Below are 19,247 nucleotides of genomic sequence, written 5' to 3' on the forward strand. Positions count from 1 at the left end.
TCCTGCAGCCAAACGAAGTGTTACTTTGTCCTTTCATGAGATTCCATACTTACACCTGCCATTAGCTTTTTCACAATGCATGGAAAGTATCATATTTTTTAACTGGAAACTCATTTCACTGTAGATGATTTGGTCTAATTCAATGCTGCTGCAAGAAACTTGGTAGAATACAAACTAATCACCTAATTTGTTCAAAATTATCATCGCATTTCCTTTTCCTGTGAGGTAGTTTTGTAAACTTGTATATATCTTGGAGCATTTTTGGCCATTTTCACATTAAATTAAAAAATTTAATTAGTTGTCAGCCAGCTATGCTTACTTAGTATTTTTGTAATAAAGCTTGAAAACAATATAAATGTTTTAAAATGGGACATTGTTTAAGAAAATTATAGTATACCAAACAGTGGAATAATATACAGTCATTAAAAATAACATTCTGAAAATGTAACTATCGTTAAGTACAGATTCCTGCTCTATTATGAAGTGATAGAAGATTACAAAAAACACACTATGGTCCCATTAATCTTTATATCACATATAAACATGTTGCCTTATTGTTATTAGTATTACTGTTAATACCATGAAAAAAAGTTTAAAATTTGACTTACAAAGCAAAAAAAGTATGGCATCAAATTACTCTCCACATTCCCATAAATAGTCATAAAAATACAGGATGCTCACACTAGGAGAAAGCCTCAGGAAGCTGCACTGATTGGTGGAGTGCTAAGCTCATATCTTCCTATGGCCACCCTGGCTCAGGCTCAGGAGTCCTGTGGTTGGATAGCAGGGGGAAGAGGGGAATGCATCCTGATGCTGCTCTTTTGCTTGTGTGCAAAAGATCTGAAAGACACATACTAGGGTGATCACAGTGTTTCCCTAAGTGGGCTGGACTCTTGGCCCCAAATGGAAGGTTGAACAAGTTGTCTATATGAATAAACTATAAATGGTTGTGGTCTAAAAGGTATTATTAAGACTAGATTTGAGGATTTGTCCTGATGAAATTATTATTAATAAAAATTATATCTGTGAAGAATTATGGTCCATATTACATTGAAAAACTGTTATATACAAATGAACTTTGTAAATGCTATCCTTTCAGGTTGTATGCTTTTTGTGCTGTTTATGCCTTGAATAGGGGTTTTTAAACTAGAGTCCATGAATGACTTCCAGGGGCTATGGCTTCCATGAAATTTTGTGTAAAATTTTACGTATATGTCCTCTGTGTGTATGTGTGAAGCCATATCAGCTTCACACACACATGGCCTTTATCAGATTATCAAAGGTGTCCATTATTTAAAATAAGTCTCTTAGTCTTTGTACCCAGAACTGAAATACAACAGGTTTCTGTCCATAGGGAATTTTGGAAACCTCTGCCTGACCTGAAATTTGATTAGTAAGTCTGCCTCGTACACATAATGAGATAAATTTTGATTTTTCATGACTTCTACTTCCGGTGTGAGTCTGAAGTGTTTCCTGTAAGAGTCTTATCCCAGCAAACCCCCATTTTACCTCCTTTCATTTGCACATGCAATGTGACATACACATTTAGAAATGTATTTTATGTGTTTGCTGCTTGAAGTCTTTACACTACTTCAATTAATATTCTGACTTTTTTTTTACTAGTTCTGAGTTTTTCTATTTTTTTATTGTTCATATACAGTCGTCTCCACTTTCCTGCCACCACTTTCCCCCATCCTACCAACCCCCACCCTCAGTCCTTCCCCTGTTTAAACTAGCTCCTTATTTTCTTATGTAAGTTATATTACTTTAATCATCCAGAGATACTACACAGATGGGGTAAGAAAAACACCGCGCTAACTCAGGGATCTAAGGAGAGACAGATGGGGAATTCTGTCCTCTGGAAGTGGAGCCGAGAGGCAGGGACTCGCCTGACCACAAGTGACAGTGAGTCAAATATTCGGGTCCCAGAGGTGTAGGGACTGCAGTGGGTTTTTTTTAATTTTATAATAAAGAAATGGGAAGGGCTGTTAGTGCTTTAAAGGCATGTTAAGTTAAATGAGTCATGTGGTGGTACCATTCATTTATTCCAAAAGATAACATTTAGAAATTCCCCATACTACTAAAGAGATTGTAGAGACTTAATATCAGATACGACACCAAAATCCCCAAATTCAATCCCAGCTTGACGATTTACCTTGGATGACTTGCTTAACTCTTCTATATCTCAATTTCCTCATCTGTAGTCATTTAACTTACTTCATAATGTTCTTGTGAGAATTAAATTAGTAAATGTGTATGAAATGCTAGAACAAAATGCCAGAAATGTGTGCTTCAGCTACCCTGGAAAGAGCTGTGGAAAGGGTCCAGAAACAGGGAGGGTAGGGAATGCCTATGAAAATAGTGGTGCATGTTTGTGGGAGAAAGTGCCCACCCTCTGCTTGCTGACCCTTACCACCATATGCAACACACAGAGACCCGCGACCCTTCAACTTCCAGGGATGGGAGTGGTAAAATCCTAATCTTCACGACATGCTATTACAGCAGTGTTTGACATAAAAATTGATGCACTCTTGGGGCATGTGTTGGAGAAGTTGTGTAATAACTGTCTGTAAAATAAAGAAAAAAATGCTTTTTGATCCACTTGGCTGGTTGATTGCCTCAGGTGTAGAGGAACTTAGCTCTGTAGCAGTGGTCTGATGCTGTGAATAGGTTTTTGTTATCGGAGCACCTGTTTTTCTCTGGGTGTTTACAAAGATCTTATGGTTAGGTTTATTTACCTTATGGCTAAATATTGACATATTCAAAAGAAGCTCCATGCTAAAAGCATGACACATACTGACTCTGCTTAATTTTTTCAGTTGTTACATAATTCAATAACAGCTCAAGAAACCACCACTGTTTTCTTATTTTTAATTTCCATAACATCTGTTTGCTTATATTGATCATATTCCTCCGACAACTTTCTACTTCACCACTGTCTCTCTTGTTTCTTTGGCTTCTTTCTTTATTCCAGATATAACTCAAGGTTTTCCACATTGCAAGCTGTCATTTCAAAGCCCAGGACTGATATTAACAGGTACTGATCTAATTTAGTAGTTTGAGTCATTGTTTCTGAAGCTTATGAAATAAATCAACAACAAACAGGGCACAATGGGGCTTCCTCATCTTTCCCATATTTAGGTATCGGTTTACGATGTGGTCAGATCTCAAATATTTTACTAGTGCTACAATTAAATTTAAAGTGTCCTGCAAAGATTCTGTTTTTTAGTCTCTCCTTATCTGTATTTCCTCCTCTCTCTGCACAGTTTGCCAACCCTGCGATTGAGAGGCAATACTTGAAATAGTTTTGATTTTTTTCCCTCATCTACACCTCATCTTATCTTAGATGCAGCATGAAAAAAAAAGTGAGAGCAGCCAGAGTGGTTGGAAATATTGTAATTGCACCTTTTTGGATTAGCTCTAGGCTCAGTTTGCAAGGCTTTTTAATCCACTCACTCATCAAGGTAGATATGAACTCAAAGCAGGTTTTGTGTAAAAAAGAAAAAAACCAGAGTTAGAGTTCATATCATTAACCATTGTGAGCAAAAAGAAATGAGTGGATTCTATTTGAATGTTTATATGTACACTTTATTTATATAGTTCTCTATTTTTGTACTTGTCATTTGTTTTGAAAACATGGTAGACATTTTGAAAATAATGTACATATGCTTTAAATATTAGCTTTGTCATGAAAGAGGTTGTGGCATGCTTGTATTTGTGTGTGATAGTGTTAATTCTTAAAAGAGCTCTATTGGCATATTCTGTTGATAACCATTTTTACTCTTAAAAACATATCTGTGGATTAGGTGGACTTTTAAGAAAAAGCCTTTTGGTAACCTGTAATTTTTATGTATTTTTAAAAATTTTATATTTTATATTATATTTAGGACCCTAAAGTTTGTTCTGGGCTCATGTTTACAGAGTGACCATCTAGTCCTGTAAGAATAAGCACAGTGCAACTCTTGACATGGCCTAGAGTCTGATATTCAGTTTAAAGACGTAATTGTTGAATGTATTATGTGCAGTAACGATTGGGCTAGTTCTGTAAGACATTAGATTATAAGGGAGCCAATTTAACTCGACTAGCTATTAATTATATTTTAAAAGACTGCTATGAAGCAAAGCCACAGGAAAATAGCTCTAGAGTTAAAGAAAGTAAAACATTAATTGTATGTCTCCTATAATTTGGTTGGAAAAAGCTTTGAATTTTTAATCTGAGAAACAAAAAAAAATGTGAAGTGTTCAGTCTGGGTGAGTGTTCATTTAGATTGGTGATTCTAGACTGGGTTTTAGCAGCTTCAGTGTAGAATCTCTGATGCTATCTTCTCTTCCTTTTGACCTGTGGTTTTTAAAAAAGATTTAATTTTAAAATGATTTTAGACTTACAGAAAAGTTACAAAATAATATAGAGTTTACTTATATCCTTCATTCAGCCTGTGCTAATGTTAACAATTAATATAACCATAGTACAGTGATCAAAAACAGGAAATTAACATTTATACAATATTGTTTCTGGATACATACCTTATTCTAATTTCACTTAGTTTTCTACTAATGTTATTTTTCTGACGTAAGTCCCAGTCTAGAATCCTGCATTGCATTTAGCTGTTGCATGTGCTTAGTCTCCTGTCTGTGACATTTCTTTAGCCATGACCTTGGTTTTTGTGATCTTGACGACTTTCATAATTACTGGTCAATTACTCTGTTGAATATCTCTCAGTTTAGGTTTGATTTTTCCACAATGAGATTGAGGATATGCATTTTTGACCAGAATACTGCAGAAGTTATGTGTTTTTCTCAGGACATCATGTGAGGGGGTATACTATATCATATGACACTAGTTTATGTTAATCTCAATAACTTGGTTAAGGTAATACCTGCTGCATTTCTTCATTGTAAATTTACTAGTTTTCCCCACTGAATTAATAAATGTCCTTGGGGGAAATACAAGATGTTATGCAAATATCTTGTTTGTTTTGAACTTTTGCCCACTGAATGTGGCACCTGCCAGTAGATCCTGCTTGCAACAATTATTACTGTAGTGTTCTGATGGTGATTTTGCATTTCTTCCATTTATTTGGAATTTTTCTGTAAGGAAGAGCTGTTCCTGCTCCCCAATTTATTTGTTTAGATATTCAGTGACTAATTTGTATCATCAATAAATTACATTAACCCTACATTGTGGACTAGTGGATATTCATTTTTATTTTGTGGTTTGCAGTCTACTAATACCTTTATTATTTTGTTGCTCAAATTCTTTATTTTTTTTTGGCCTTTGGGAACTGTTCACGTTGATTTCCTGTGTTCTTTTAAGAGGTTCCTGTGTTCTTTATTATTTTTTTCTAGCACTTTCTTATTTTCTGGCACCAAAAGATGTTACAGGCTCATCTTGTACTTTTCCTGCCTCATCATCAGAATCAGCTACTTCAACGAGTTCCACTATATCTAGCTACATACCACTGGAGAATGGTATTTAGAGACTAAGATCTTGTCCTATGAATTTATAAAAAAGACCTGTGTCTTTAAGAGCATGTTAAAAAGAAAGAAATATTAAATAAATGAATCAGAATATTTAGAGGCATGTAGCTGCAGTCAAGAAGGCGGTTTCCAAGCAGTAGGTCCAGGGAGCCAGTACAAGGTGGAGTGGTCTTTTCAGGATGTGAAGACATTGGAGGGCGTTTCAAGTGGGTCTTTTCCCAAGATGGCCTAGAAGCATTTGTAAGGATCTTTACTTTTTACACACAATCCATCTTCTTTTTTTCCTGCTGATGACATCAGCTAAGAATTATACTGTGCCAGCGAGGAAATGTATTTGGTTTTGCTACTACTTGAAAGTTTGGGACATGTAACAAAAATGAAAGTACAATGTGACCCATTAATATAAACCCTTAGGTTAAAAGTTCTGTATATGCCCATGTGGGTTGTCGGCGTAGAGAGCATGTCTGTGTTATTCTTCCCTGCGCTGGGTCCTCTCAGTGGCCTAAGTCCACAAAGGCATATATATATATGTTGCCCCTGTCTTGGCCTCTCATCCCTGACAACAAAGTGGGCATCTTCATGGAGAAGAATGCAGACTCAACAAGATCACAACCTTAGTGCTAAAACTGCTCTTAATGAGGTGCTGTGTATGAATTAATTAAATTAGCTTGCCACTCATGTGGCAAGCTGTGTTTAGTGTTTGTCTGGTTGATTAATTTATGAGGATAAAATTGTGCGAGTCTCTGCCTTGCTTGTTTTCATCAAAGAGATGGGCTAATTTGTAATGAAACTTTATCAATCAGAGCATGCAGTGGGTTCCCCCTCCCAGCTCTGACTAATGAAGTCAAGCTGTTTTTCTTTCATACATGGCACATCCTGTTGCCTCTGCCGAGGGGCGGGGTGAGGGTGCCCTGGCTATAGATCAGTTCTAACAGGGATTGCTTCTTTTCTAGCAAAGAGATAACCACCTTTCCTGTTTTCTGTTTCTTGGTATGTTTATGGACTTATGGTTATCTTTTTAATGCAGGGCATGAATTTAAAGTGGAATGTATATAAGAATGCTGGTTTCTATTAGTTAGGAGAGACCTATGATTGTACAGCAGCAGCTCAGGCCTCTCAACAATGGGGGAAGGAATAATAGTACAACCGGCACAGAAATGGGGAGTTTTGAAAGGCAGTATTCTTCAACGTTGGGAAAGTAATGGAAGGTCAAAACGAAGCTCAATAGAAAAGCCATTATGAAAGGAAGGGGGAGAATTTGGCTTTTATGTTGCTGTCAGGATTTTGGATTTGTTTTCTTTTTATTCTGACAAAATGCTTTTGGGGTGTGTTTTTTTCTCTTCAATTTCAAACAGTTTATACAAGTGTTATTTTAAACTTCCTTGTGTTTACATCATCATGTCTTTTAAAAAGACACTTTTTTCAATTTCGTTATCTGGGAAATTTTAAGGACCAAGCCACCGTTTGTAGGGTACACATACACGTTTGTGTGTTAATGTGGGTATTTCTACTTTCACTGCCTGGTACAGAAAAAAAAATTAAGTACAGGATAGTGTAAGAATACTTTGTAAGAGACTTCATTGAAAGTCTATCTATGCATTTTGATGTATTAGTGGGATTACCAGCCACCGATCAGTTAATGTATGAAACATTTGCCACATAAAGATTTTACAGATACAAAAATGACATAAAGCTCCTTGTCAGACAGCAAGTCGGTGGCAGAAGCGGATTTAGGATTTCGAGTTCTGACTTCTGTATTGTCATCGGGCCACTAATCTGCTAGACTTTCCGAAAGAATTTGAGGCCTGAGGAGAGAAGATGCCAGAGACGTACTTCCAAAGAGATGAGTCACTTTGGGTGGTTTGATATAATAAATCTGTGTTTATTTTGCAAAAGGCTTTTGAACAGATATTAGAGAAACAAATTTCATCATTATGTTCAACTTTATACTTCATAACATTGTACTTTCTGTTCCAATCGTTAACAGCACCAAGCTCATAGTTCTTTTCTTCCTGTTCTCTTTAGAGAGTTTTTTATTTAAAAAAAAAAAGGCAGAGATTTTTAGTTTTTTATCACAATGATTTAAAATGTCATTAGTATCCGTTGTCTGGACTATTAATTCAGCTTCTAATCTTTCTAATGCTATGCTATGCTTTGTCTGTGCTACTTCCTTGCTATGAAACATTCTGTGGATCCCTACTACCCACAGAATTCTTCCTCCTGGCCCTGGAGACCCTCACTGTTACTAACTCAATCCACTTCTATGTTTGGGTGGCACCTCCCAAACTAAACTATTCTGTCCTTCCTGAACATGCTCCAGACATCTCCTCTGCTCACGCGATTCTCTTTCCTTGTAGGGCTCATAGCACTCATCTTTGCTGAGTTGCCACATCTCTTTGAAAGCACATTTCTTATACAATTAACTTAGTGCAAATTTTCCTGTCCAGGAAATGCAAGAATAAGGCTCCTGGTCTTACGGGCCTTGCCCTCTGGTTGAGGATGGGGTTGCAGACCATAAACAAGTAAATACAATGTTAAAATCCTCAATTTCTCATGGCAATACATACTACGAATACATTAGATCATTATGATAAAATTATTCTTGGGGCGGGGGGAAGAGAGTGTAGGCCAGATTAGATCGAGCTGTTCAGGGTACGTCACTTCAAGAAGGTAGTATTAGGCCGTGGCTTGAATGCAAAGGAGGAGCCAGCCCTGCGAAGATCTAGGAGAAGAGGGAAAAGGCACAAAGGTCTTGAGACAGGAGAAATCTTGGTGAGTTCCAAGAATAAGAGGAAGGTCAAGTGTCTGCAGCACACTGAGCCAAGGGGTTAGTAGTAAGATTCCCCGAGACGGCTGGGGAGAGGCCAGTTCATGTAGGGATTTGGGAACAGGCACAAAGGGTGTTGATTTTAAGATCTTGGTAAAGATTTAGGCACAAGAGTGTAATGATCTGGTCTTTGCAGGTCATTTCATTTATTTCAATTATTTGTATAGTCCTTTTAAAGTAATGGATTATGGGCTCTTTTGGGGTAGGAAGGACACATTTAGTAAGTTTTGTTCATAGATAAGAGGCAATCAGTAAATATTGGTGGAATTGCTGAGGGATTAAATCAGGGGATTCTGAGAAATTATTGTCATCGGGGTTTGAAATTAATATTTGAGAGGAGCAGAAAGAGTCAAGATCATACCTGGCTCTTTACCGGTGGCCACGGTCATGCTCCTCTGCGGGAGAAAGAGGTGGGGGAGCACAAGCTCACGTGATAGGCGCAGTCCCGCAAAGGGGATGCAGTTTGGATTTGGGAGTCAGACTGCTGGAGTGGAGACGGCAGTCTGTCTCTGGCCTGCCGGGTCTTCGGAAAGTTGCTTAATCTCTCTTAGCCTTTGTTTCTGAACCGGTCAGATGGTGACAGTGATACTATTTGCCTTATCAGTCTGCCCTGAGGCTTCACCGAGTAAAACACTGAGAATGGTGCCTGGCGCATGACAAAGACCCAATAAGTAAATCCCCAGAACGTTGGAACAAAGGCCGGCCACAGCCTCACTGTTGTGAGGCTCCTGTTGAAGTTCTTTCAGGCTCTCACACCAATCCTTGACCTCCTTACCCCTTTTGTCTGAGATTTTAGGATGATTCTCTTGTGGTTTGAAACAGAGCGACTTAGTCTTATTTTATTAAAAAACAAACAGGCTCAAACAAAAACTTCTCCTTCTTATTTCTTGTGTGGCGCTGGAGAACTATATCTTCGGCAAATTATATATTTGGAGTGAGGGATACAGCCATTTGGTAAAAAGTCATAATCTAAATACATCGTATTAATTTTCTTTCATAATTGATTGGACTATAAAATTATATGAGAAACTACAACCTGGCTTTAGCCCAGGTGATACCAAGTTCCAGCACTTCTATCATTATCTATGTTATTAGCACTGTCTTTCGTGTCTTTGTCGAAGGACTGCGTTTGTTATAGGGGTGATGCTTTTCTAGCAGCCTGCTCTGTGCGAAGTCCCAGGCAGCTCTGTGTTGTAAGAAATTTCATGCTTAATGGCGCTTGTAGAAACCACGCATGGGGGAGAGTTGAGCATTTTTACCTTGGGAAGAAGCCAGTAGAACTTGTATATGCATAAAGAGCAAGGTGTTAAGTAATGAATGCACTCTATGTTCTTTAATTTAATTATGTTTTAGAAGTTTTATTTCAGGCCAGCTCATATGACATGAGCACAATTTTGGGGGTACTCTTTCTTTTTAGTCTCATTAATACACTGAAATTTTGGATTGGAAAACATGGTATAAACTAATGGTGGAATTCAGACTGGAGCTCTTTGAGGGTGTGGTTTATTGTTCCTTTTCCAACTCTTAAATAATTCTGAAACATTTTAACCAGCCAAAAAGAAAAATCCCTCAAGGCTTTTTGTACAGTTGTTTTGTTTCTCTTCTGCTACTCCCAGTAATATTACATAAGTTACCTGGAAATCGTGAAGCGTGGGTACACGGAGCCAGAGGGTCAAAATTTCTGGAATTCTCACTTCCTTAAACATAAGAGTGAAGCTGCATAATTTTTGGAAGATAAGAAAGAATCTGGGAGAAGTGTGAAAAGTGAATGATACTTTTTGTAATTATTATTCTTTTCCATATAGGCAAAGCCAAAAAGGACAGAGGCAAACTATGTCTCCAGGGATTTGTAGCTCAATTTGACTTTTTCAATAAGTTTAGGTAAAGTTTAAATAACTTCTTAATATTTAGGCATTACTCTTCTTTATAGGTGTTTTTGCTTGTGTAGGACTTGCTTGAAAATGAGCAGAAGTTGAACTTGTTAAGATCCTGGAGTTCAAAACCCCATACTTTCTGGATCAAAGAGTATAGAGAATACTGTTCCTCAGCTTTAAATCTGTTTGGTTATGAGATTAGGTTATTTTAAGTTTGTTCTCCTTTCAACAGTTTAGAGCATTTTGGCATATTCAACTGAATTTATTGCCATGGAATAAAGTTACAGGATTTACTTCATGTTTATATTCAAATATAGTTTAAAAACCTAGAGTAATTTATAATGTTAATTTATAATACAAATTATCCAGAGTCAAATCCCAGCTCTGTCTTTGACTTTGCTAGAAAAGGAATCTCTTGGACCTTTACTCTAGATGTAGGTCTGGGGACCTTGCCCTACTACACCCTCCCCAATGCTATGGTTCTTTTGATTTTTACTCTAAATCGACACCTTCTATATTCATAAATGAATGCAATCTCAGATGTTAGTGTGTGATGGGATATCGTTCACAACCTAAAACGCATTCTTTAATCAGACCCTTGAACCTGAACCAGAAATGACTTGCACCTTTTTGATGTTGTTATTCTGGAAGTTGACCTCAGAGTAGCCATTGTTCTCAAATGTGCACTCAAACTGAAAAGAAACCAACATCCAGATTCATTATTGGTTCATAGTCTTTAATGAAGCAGGTTAAGTTCTCTGGAGTGAAGTCCATGAGGAGCATTTTGCACATTATCTTTCCCACAGTACTTTCCTAGTACTTTACTTTTTGGGCTTATTTGTAGTTCTAAGCAGAGGAAGGAAAAAGAACAAGAGGAATATCAGAATGTTATATAACCTTCAAGTCTTCTGATCCTGACCTCATTGTACTGGCTTCCCTTGGTAAGACCTAAGTTTCCCGTACGCTGGGGCCGCACACACGGTGGTGCAGTGCCCGTGGAGGATATCCAGTAGATAGTGAATGACTAAACCACGTTGATACTTTTGTAGTTACAGCTTAATGGAAGAACTACGTTTTAGTTTCTTGAGTAAATGCCAGGCTATAACTCGATATCCTTAATTTGGTAATGGTTCATTGGAAACAAGATGGACTTTCAATCTTCTGTAAGAAACTCTGTAGCAAAAGTGGGTCTCAGTGGCAAATCAACGAGTGAATGTTCCAAGTCGCCATGCTATCGTGGTGTCAGAGGTGAAATTACTTTTTTAAGGCAAAGACGATATAACATGCACTAGTCAGATCCAACATTCATGGCACTATAGTCATAATATTTAGAGATGAATCTGTTGAATTCTGTAACTGATTCTGAGCTTAATTCTGTAGCAACACTGTTTTCCAGTATTTGTTTTTAATACACTGATATTGAGGGAAGGAATGATAAGGTTTGTCTTACCCTATCCTGGCCTTTTCACTCTGTTTATCATTAATGTTTTACAGGAAATTGTGGTCCATTGGAACCGCCTCACCATAGACTTCTGTTATACTTAGAACGGTGTGCACCGGACTATGAAACACAATGTTAAGATAAGAAAATTCTTTTCATGAAAGCACATTATTCCCAGGTATGAGTTAAGGTGGGAGGTTGAGGTGGAGAGTTAGATCCTTGCTTGAATTCAGTCACTTACTTGTGATATGACTTTAGGTCAGTTTCATAACCTTTTCCTATCTTTGTTTTCTCCATCAATTATGATAATAATAACCGTCATCATCTATGCTGTCTGTTTCATACAGCTGCAAGGATAAAGTGAAATAATAAATGTAAAGCACTTTAAAACTTCCAAAGGTATGATTATTAGCTGTCATTTTCACTGGAAGGCCTGGCTTAGAAAACACTTCTTGCCTTGGCAACTGATCTTCAGGGAGCAGCAAACCCATCAGGCCTCATGGTTATCTTGCCTTTGTGTCCTTTACAAGTGCGAGAAGAGCTATGTGCATGGCTTTCACTTCCCTGCCTGGTCCTATGTGCTGTAGGAGTCCGAGAAGGGTGTGGAGTTCTCCACGTGTATGTTCCACACATCAGTATGATTTACTCAGATATGTTTCCTCTTTTTAAAGCATGAAATCCTTGACGTCGTTTTCACCGTGGGCAGGAAGTCTCAACAGATAGGATTGTTTGTAAAGAGCCTGGGTCAGTTTTTTCAATTCTTTCACATCACCCAATACATTCCACAATTGACCAAGTTATCAAATAATACAAGTACTTCTAAAGAGAGTTCAGTTGCATTATTACTGACACTGACTTTTTAAAACACACTTTTTATATTAGAGGAGTTTTAGATTTATAGAAAAGCAGCAGTACAAATAGTTCCCACATAACCCCTATGCTGTTTTCTCTATTATTAATATCTTGCATCAGGATGGCACATTAGTTTTACAATTAAGGCACCAGTATCGATGCATTATTATTAACTATAAGCCTATACTTCGTTACTGAATATCCCCCCCCACCTTTTTTTTTCTGTTCTAGGCCTCCACCAGGATACCACATTACATTTAATAATATGTCTTCTTAGGCTTCTCTTGACTATGACTGTTTCTTAGACTTTTCTTGTTTTTAATGATCTTGACAAGTTTGAGTACTGCTGACACTGACTTTTAACCAGGGATTTCAAGCCTTCTCATTAGAAGAAAATGATAATAGACCCCCCCCACACAGAAATAAAACCCCATAGTGTGAAGAAGGGTGTCACTTATTGGAAGCTGTAGGCTAGGCAAGGCTCACAAAGTCCAAGCAAGGAACTCTAACAAGAGGTGGAATTCCTTCAGGACACCGTGCCTGTCTGGAAAATCAACTTGTAAAGTGGAAAAGGGATTAACCATGGGAAAGACCATGTTATATTATCAGTTTTGCTCATGACAATTAAAATATTTTACTTAATGAAGTAGAAATAGGGAAAGAAGTCATCAAAATGCTTGAATAGCACTCATATATATTTGAATTTATTTCAGTGCATTCTATCTTAAAACAATTTTTAATATGCACATAAAACTTCATGTCTTAAACCTAATTCCTGAGACCTTCTGTAGAGCAAGACATGTAAACTATTTTACAGCCTTTTCTCTCATAAAAGACCAATTTTCATCAGAAGTATCAAGAACAAAGTCCATAAGTATTACTTGTAGACTCCAGAAAGCATTCAGTTATGGTGACATTGTTCAGCATCACTTGCCAGTGACAAGACAGCCTTAAGTGTTTATTATAACTCTGGCTCTCTGTTTCTATTAATACTTGAGGGGACTGAATCACTGACTTTTCAAAGCAACTTCACCAAAGACTATAAAATGATTACTTTTCATCATTTCAGGAACATTACTGGTCTTGTACCCTGTGGCCTAGAACCTGTCCTTCACTTTTTTTGCAAGTGTTTGGTTTGCTGAAACTTCCTGAGATAGAGGCACCATAGTAGACACTTTATTTTCCTTTTGGCAAGTTATTTCCTTTTGGGGGAAAATGTTATCTTTGCTTCATACCAAAGGAGGTGAAACTGTTCAGGGACTTTTAAATCGGGAGAATGAGGCTAAACAACCAATCAGAAGACATTTATTTCCTGTGTTACTTGACCTTCCATTCCCAGCACCCACAGCTCCCTCGGTGGTTGAGTTTCATTGGCGCCTCCCTTGCAGGGTGCACTGTGGAGCCCCTTTGCCCAGCCCGATGTGTACGAAGCTCACACGCTAACACGAAGGGGAGACAGATGGTGGTTCCTCCTTCCTCTTTTTATTAGTTTGAGTTGAAAGATTTCATTATGACCAAAAATTTGGTAAGTGTGTATATCTGCTTGTAGTTCTTGCTTTAACCAAAGTTGTTTATACTTTATCACCTCAGAGGAACTAATTGGAGTGAAGATGTTGGGTTCCTAATTCGGCAAATGCATTCTGAACATGTAGTGACTTGCCAGCTCGTAGTCTACCTTAAAAAAATTCTACATGGAGTGTGAAACAGCAAATCCCTACAATGGTAGGAATAAGGCAAAGCATTTCCTCATGCTACAAGGAAAAACAGTGCAAGGAAGGTAGACTGAGTTCCATTACATACATTTAGAGTGAGTGTTAACGGCAGTGGACAGCTTTGGATTTGAAATGTGATTCCAGTGCTCATCAGAACTCCATGCACCCATTCCTTTGCCTCTTCACTCTTCCTTCATCCCTTTGTTCTTTATGGTTACTATATTGGCCAGTTTAATGTGCTTTGGTTACTACTTTGCTTCAAAAGACTTTTGTATGTCTTCACTTTTTGATTCAAATATTATTTCTGCAATTCAGAACCAAAACCTCATTGATTTGCATTGCCTGAAAATCTTTTTACACTAGCATGTGATTCTAGTGAACATTGCCTTGGGGATGGGTGTGGGAGGGCTGTTCAGGACAATTATGAGTAGTGTAATAAAGTACTCTGGCAAAGGCTACAGTATGAAGAGTAGGTTCTTGCACCCTTCCCAGAAAGCCTGTTTAGGTGCTGCCACAGGCTGGAAAAATTTCCATGTAAGGGCTCGATTCAAGTCAGGGTTACAGATCAGTTGCCTTGGGTTTTACCACAAATGTAAACATGAAACCCACCATACAGAGTCATCTGTAATTTCCCCATTAACTAGTCCCTTTACTCCAAGTGCACACAGCCAGAATGAATGGCTACCACCCAGGCAGCACCCTTGGCACAAAGAGAGAGAGAGAGAGAGAGAGAGAGAGAGCGAGAGACAGAGAGAGCGAGCGTGATGTTAGGTTTATTTCTTGCTGGTTTGTTTGTCCAACTTGGTTGGCCTTGGGTTGAAAAGAATAGGGGTAAGCTCATCTTACCTCTTATTTTAAATGTAGCAGTTCCTTTGGTGTTTTGTTATTTTTAAATACTTTTTTGAGGGGGATGATAGCATTTTCAGCCATGCATTTTAGAAACTTGGTGCCAATAATGGTTAAGTCAAAATATGCATAAAGGAATATTAGAGTATTAAACTACCAGTGAGTTAGTCAATGAGCAATAGACAATGAAAAAGGAAATGAGTGAGTTTCTCCATGCCCATTTTGGATATTTATATGGATCTTGGAACTCCTCATGTGCCTCCAACCCACCCACACAACACCATTAAAAAATATGGTATGTGTATCAAATGCAGCCTGAATTTCCATGAAAGCATTCCAAAAGAAACTGTGAGTTGCCCATGTAACCAATTTTTCCCTGAGTTTTCCTGTGTAAGTGGAAAAAAATAGCTGTTCTGGTTTGAGCCATACTGGGACATACTGGCTTCATACCTGTTTCAAAATTTTGTTTGTGTAGTACTAATGATCACCTTTAAAGAAAATGCCTCGTAAAAAAGTTCGACCGGCTAATTTACTTTATAGTAAGTAAAAGGAAAATGATACTACAAGTGCTATAAAAGCAATCTATCTTTCCTCTTTTTTTCTCCTTGATGTTGATCACCCATATCAAGAACAGTCTTGGGAAACTGCTGGGTGAAATTCCAGGACAGGGGCAAAGGGGAAAACATTGGGACAACTGTAATAGCATAAACAATAAAATATTTTTTAAAAAAGAACTCCACACAAGTTCAAACCAAAACCTGAATCTGTTCTAGGTGTCCTGGGTGCTTTTCTTGGCCTGAATGTTGATAGAATGTATAGCCAGAAGAAAACCACACTATAGAGAAAATGGGCTCTGCTATTCATGGCGGTGTGTGTTTTGTGCCATTGTTTTGCCACCAAATGTGACAAAGAAGCTTGCTGGATGTGCGAAGTCTGCCATAGCCGGCAGGAGGACCCGTGAACCCCACAGAGGTTTGCTGTAAGGGCTTCAACATAAATGTTGCCTTTGTCTCTGTGAGCAGTATGGAGCGAACTCGAATTGACGTGTCTTTATGCATCACATTAAAAGTTAGAAAATGTTTTAGGTGTACGTGTGGGCTTTTTTGTTTCCCCATAGGCAGAAACCCTGATGTGTGGATAGTAAAGCCCGAGGAGAAAAATAAGCCCCAGCTGATCTGGAAGAGAAAATGAAAACATACATCCCTCTATCTCCACTAGAGCCTTGTTTGCTGTTAGGAGACGCCCTGGTGCCCCTCTTTGGGACAGCAAGGGATATGGCTAACTTGTCCCCTGAATATAGGTAAATGTTAATTGGACAGATGTATATATTTTTACCACTTGGCAATTCCGAGTTTTACTGAAAGATTTGGAAGCAAGAATGCCTTACAGCCCCCAGGCATTTGGAAGCCTGAGGGTGTTTTTGTGAAGTGAAGTAGCCTGCAACCTTAATTGTAGGCCTCATCTCCGTTTCTCTTTATTCCTCTTCCCTCATTCTCTGAGGAGACTTGGCTGAGTTTCTGCCAGGCCTTGTGTTGGGTGACTGCACAGCCTCCCAGAAGCCCACTCAAGCCCCTGGGGAATGAAGCGCCCCCTACTCACAAACACATTCTACCAGGTGCCTCTCTCAGCAGCACCTTCCCTCTCATTTGACAGATACAGGTTGGGAAGGTGCCCCTCTTCACTCTGACTTTCAACTTGGATGCCTGGGTGTGATAGTTCTTCACGTACACTGAGATCTGCGAGCAGGAAAAGATTCTAATTTCTCCATCAGAGGCATTTAGGAGATGGGAGTTAAGGAACCGGAGATCGGAGTGCAAACGTCACTGCTCCGCTCTTTAAGGGATTTGGACGTCTGTGTTGGTGTGCGAAGGTCACTGTAGGCCTCAGGAGTTTCACATTGTTCCTTTAAGTCAGACCTTCGATGTAAACTATTTTCAACACTTGCCACGGAGAACAAATGACCTTTAGTTACTTGCCCAGAAGACAAATGGTACATAAACACAATAAATAGAGTTTGCTGGGATCTTATCCCATCTTGGCTTTAACTTTCTATTAGAATATTTTAAAACTACAGGATCCTTGAAATCCTTAATGGATTAAAATTAATTTGTGATGTTTTACTTTTTGAATTCTGTGGAGATTTTATGATAACGCCTGTAAGTGGAAATTACCCCATGTAAATATTACCCCAGTATTTACCCCTCTATGCCCCAGGCCACATTCTGGACTAGATGGATGATTTGGAGTGGACACACTTAAAAGGGGTCTGGATAAGAACTGGGCTAGGGGTGCAGGAGGATTTTTAAGTATTAACAATTCTTACTTATGGAAAAATAAAAGATTTAACAGTGAACATCTTTAAAGTCAAGTGCAACATTCTCTAGTCAGATCTAACTACAGATAGGCTGATACCATAGATCTTTTTGAAACACATTGAGCAGGAATGCGTAGTATCTGGGAACTTGGCAACTCCTAACAGATAAATAATAGGACATGACCTATATGATAAGTGGCTGAGGAATTTCTTTAACCTTAAGTAAAAGCAAACATTTTAAGTCACTATTGAATAGATCCATGATGAATTATTCAATTATCTGCATTTTTTCCCTTTTTTTAAGATCTGTTCCTTTGACAGTTTGACAATCTAAATATTTTAGTTTTGCTGCAGGGAAATAATGCTCGTTTAATTTTCCTGTACTGTGCTGTAATTGGGAGATAAACGTGTTCCCCGATCCTGCTACGCCAGAAAGACAAGAGCCAAACTCCTGTTATCCTCTGTGCCCCATATATGGAATGCACTTAGTATCATCCAGACCCTAAATTCTATTGAAAGTCTGGTAAAAGACACTGGCTACTGTGAACCTGGTGGGCAGAGGTGTTTGTTCATCTCCTGGCCGCTGCTTGTTTAGTGAAGCACACATTAGAATTTGTGATGATGACAAGCTATTGGAATGGGATCCTGAACTAAATATTTATTGTCTTTCCTTGGGAGAAATATCTCTAAAAGTAAAATGTTAGTAATTACAGAGATAAATTTGTTGCTCTGGAGTAACTTCCTGTCTTAAATGGAATGTTAAAGAAGATTGCCTTTTTTTTTTTTTTAAGTGAAGAAACAGGGCCCTGGCTGGTGTGGCTCAGTGGACTGAGTGCCAGTCTGTGAGCCAAAGGGTTGCTGGTTGGATTCCCAGTCAGGGCACATGCCTGGGTTGTGGACCAGGTCCCTGGTAGGGGGTGTATGAGAGGCAATCACACATTGATGTTTCTCTCCCTTTCTTTCTCCCCCTGTTCCTCCCTCAAAAAATAAATACAAATCTTTAACACAATAGTCTATGTAAAATATTCAAAGAAATAGTAGGGAAATGTTTGGCTTTTTCTTGCAAATCCAGTCTTTTCATGTATTTGTTTTGTGCTCCTTTTTTGTATATTTTATTGATTATGCTATTACAGTTGTTCCATTTTTTTTCTCCCCTTTATCACCCTCTTCCCTGCACCTCCCATACCTCCAGCATCCCCCCCCCCCAACCTTAGTTCATGTCTATGGGTCATTCATATAAGTTCTTTGGGTTCTCCATTTCCCATACTATTCTTAACCCCCGCCTGTCTATTTTGTACCTACCAATTATGCTTCTTATTCCCTGTACCTTTTCCCCCATTCCCTCCCCTCCCTCTCCCCACTGACAACCCTCCATGTGATCTCCATTTCTGTGATTCTGTTCCTGTTCTAGTTGTTTGCTTAGTTTGCTTTTGTTTTTGTTTTGCATTTGTTTTAGGTTCAGTTGTTGAGAGTTGTGAGTTTGTTGTCATTTTACTGTTCATAGTTTTGATTTTCCTTCTTTTTCTTAGATAAGTCCCTTTAACATTTCATATAATAAGGGCTTGGTGATGATGAACTGCTTTAACTTGACCTTATCTGGGAAGCACTTTATCTGCTCTTCCATTCTAAATGACAACTGTGCTGGATAGAGTAATCTTGGATGTAAGTACTTGCCTTTCATGACTTTGAATACTTCTTTCCAGGCCCTTCTTGCCTGCAAGGTTTCTTTTGAGAAATCAGCTGATAGTCTTATGGGAACTCCTTTGTAGGTAACTCTCTCCTTTTCTTTTGATGCTTTTAAGATTCTGTCCATATCTTTAATCTGGAGTAATTTAATTATGATGTATCTTGGTGTGTTCCTCCTTGGGTCCAACTTCTTTAGGACTTTCTTAGCTTCCTGGAC

The 19,247-nt window shown here is 38.3% G+C and overlaps 1 protein-coding gene across 5 annotated transcripts in view; it reads left to right on the forward strand.

Moving 5' to 3' along the window:
- SOX5 (SRY-box transcription factor 5) overlaps positions 1–19,247 on the forward strand; it is a 908,025-nt gene that overhangs the window by 50,894 nt on the left and 837,884 nt on the right. For 2 of the 5 annotated variants that reach the window (XM_053921733.1, XM_053921734.1), the window contains exon 2: positions 11,674–11,798. The exons of the other annotated variants lie outside the window; for them this stretch is intronic. The gene's annotated coding sequence lies outside the window, so the exon portion shown is untranslated. The remainder of the gene's footprint in view (positions 1–11,673; positions 11,799–19,247) is intronic. 5 annotated transcript variants of the gene reach the window in all.

The sequence above is a fragment of the Desmodus rotundus genome, chromosome 3 (genome assembly GCF_022682495.2).
Source record: "Desmodus rotundus isolate HL8 chromosome 3, HLdesRot8A.1, whole genome shotgun sequence".
Taxonomy (NCBI): Eukaryota; Metazoa; Chordata; class Mammalia; order Chiroptera; family Phyllostomidae; genus Desmodus; species Desmodus rotundus.